The sequence below is a fragment of the Dermacentor silvarum genome, chromosome 1 (genome assembly GCF_013339745.2).
Source record: "Dermacentor silvarum isolate Dsil-2018 chromosome 1, BIME_Dsil_1.4, whole genome shotgun sequence".
In the NCBI taxonomy this organism is placed as follows: Eukaryota; Metazoa; Arthropoda; class Arachnida; order Ixodida; family Ixodidae; genus Dermacentor; species Dermacentor silvarum.
This window is the reverse complement of record NC_051154.1, coordinates 229,726,812-229,729,452: the sequence shown is the minus strand read 5'-3', so window position 1 is coordinate 229,729,452 and position 2,641 is coordinate 229,726,812.

Here is a 2,641-nt window from a genome sequence, read left to right as displayed (position 1 = left end):
CTGAACGGCCCCACTACTGGTCCTTGGGTGCCTCGCTGAGGAGGGTGGCTTGCCATCTCTCAACGAGGCACTCCGCTTCAGAGGGTCCTGCTGTTGTCTTCCCCCTTCCTCTTGGTCCTTCTTCCTCATGTGGTTGGCAATCCCAAAGCATAGGGGCCATATCAGCCCATTCGTGCTCGCACCACGGGCAGCCGGGCGACGGTGCAACGCAGGCCACAGGCGGTGCAGGTGGTAGGGGTTGGTGAAAGTGCCCCTCTCCAACCTCCTCACGTCGACTGCCTGGGACCTGTCCAGATGCCCGTGGGGTTGTGGATATTTCTTACGTTCTTTCCTGTAGTGTTCAAGAACCTCTCGGTACGAGGCCGGAAACTCCTCGATCCTCCTCGCGTCCCTGTGGCCCCAGCTATAGAGCTATACCCTGTACCCTGTATATACAGCTATACCCTGTATATGCTAACTGTACTAGTTTTATAGCGCCTTCTGTATAGGCTCAGCCACGCTGCGCTTGCGCATAGGTGCCAAAGGCGACTGTCGACATACGCAATTGGGCCAAAGCCTGCGTTCGCCCATACGACGGCGCACAAAAGAGGCTTAAATGACTTTGTGTGTTAAAATGTCGCCCATGAACAATTGCCCTTCCTCGGCAAGATATGTGGTCATAGGGATCTAATATTGCATGGCGGTTCATGTTTCTCCTAAACTCATTGAGGCAGTGCATGCAAGAATACACCGGAGACCACACACACACGAAGCAGCGGAGTCGCATCCCTAGCCTGCTGTGACTGTAAAATGACGTTCAAAATTGCAAGAAAACGAGGGTGCAGGGAGTGTGTGGGATATTGCGTGTATATCTTAGGCCCCCGTCGTTAAGGATGAGAAGCATTTCGTTTGGATTTGTCGACACCTGTTAGGCTTTTAGACCGCTCCCCGAGCAGGTCTGTTAGCTTTTCGTTTTCTTTTCTTTTCTGCATTTATTGTGGGTAGTATATAATGACGGCTTTTCACATCTTCAAAAGGACAATAATGAGCATACTTTCTGAAAAATGAAGTAAGCAGCGGAAAACATCCACCTATTCTTTCTCTAAAGATAAGTACAGAAAAAAATCGGAAGCCTATATAAAGCCACAAATTCGACGGAGCGAATCCAACAATGTCGACGACCATTACACTGCAACATTCTCTTCAAAAGTCTCCTAGAGTTGGGCGGGACCCCAACGCTGCGCCTTCGAAATGTCACCATTGCGCGCGCAGTTCCAATTTCATTTTGGATGTTAAAGTAGACGCCACGACTTTCGATTTTTGTGCCTACGACGCGCTAAACGTAAGACAAACGCGGTTGTCCTCGGCGAGCCGCAGTTGCGCTAAGCCAGTGAACTCGTGGCGGCATCCCGCGTCGGCCTCGGTGTCGCCGACGGCAGCGACCAATAGCAGCCGTGTATGGGAATGTGCTTTATTACGAAATACAGCACCCAGAAAAGAGAGGGTCATAGCTTCTGTTGAAACGAGAGCATTTGAGAGAAAGGTGACTTCGCGCTCCGCGTGCGAGCTGCAGGTACCGCGTACGAGAGCAAACCTTGGCTGAGATGTTCACAGCAGCGTAAATTACCCGCGGACTGTGTTATTTCACCAAGCTCGAGAGATGGTTCAGGGCCCCTTTAAGGATGGTGGTAGAAATCATAGTCATGACCACGACACAGCAGAAATTACAATGACTCAACGAAAGAAAATTATGACTCTGACTCAACTGAATTAAGAGTGAACCAAGGGGCTATGGAGCGAGGAGTGACTTGCAAAAAAAAAATATGTGTGAGATTTGAGGGTCCAAGTGAGAGTGACTCGGCAAAAAAAAACTGCTGAGTCATGGTTCGAGTTTGGTGAATCATAGAAAGAGTGACTTGCAAAAAACATGGTGACTTGCAAAATTAACTGTATAAATTGTGGTTTCAGAGTGATGATGACTCAGCTAAAAAAAAACACGTGTGCTTAGTACTAACACGGTCCGAGTTTGGAGAATTAAGGATGACTTGCAAAAATGACTTTCCAAAATGTCTAAAAAATGTGAATGAAGAAAATAAAGGAACGTCAAAATAAATTTCACAAAGCGTAAAAAGTGATCACCGTGTCATTGAGTTAGCGGCGCTCGGGCCTTCAAGTCGTCTTAGTTGTAGAATAAGGTACCCTACTAACTTTTAGTATGTACCCCTACTAACTTTAGTTAGTATGCAAGTACGTTTACAAGTTTATACGGCCGATAAACTACTATCCTTGCTTCGCATAGCTCTCCACTAGTTTGTTATCGCAATCAATGCTTTGCCATTCGGGCGAAACTGCGACGTTTTTTGTTTATTTCTCGTTCACTCGCTCACACTTCTTCGTCTTCCACTCAAGCGGCTGCATTTGGAAGAAGAGAAAGCAGCTTGCGACAGGGCGGGTGGTCTACCGGCAGCCGTGCAGCACGCACTCGGACGTCCGCTGTCTCTCAGCCAGCGAGCAGTAGGCTGCTTGGAACACTGCACCGACCACCCTCCTCTGCTACCAGTCTGCATCCCCATAGCCGCTCTGCTCGGCGATTCTGTTCGCTGCCGTGGGCCGTGCCCCATCGCCGCCCGCGAAGTACATGTCAAAGACTGTATGCGGGACC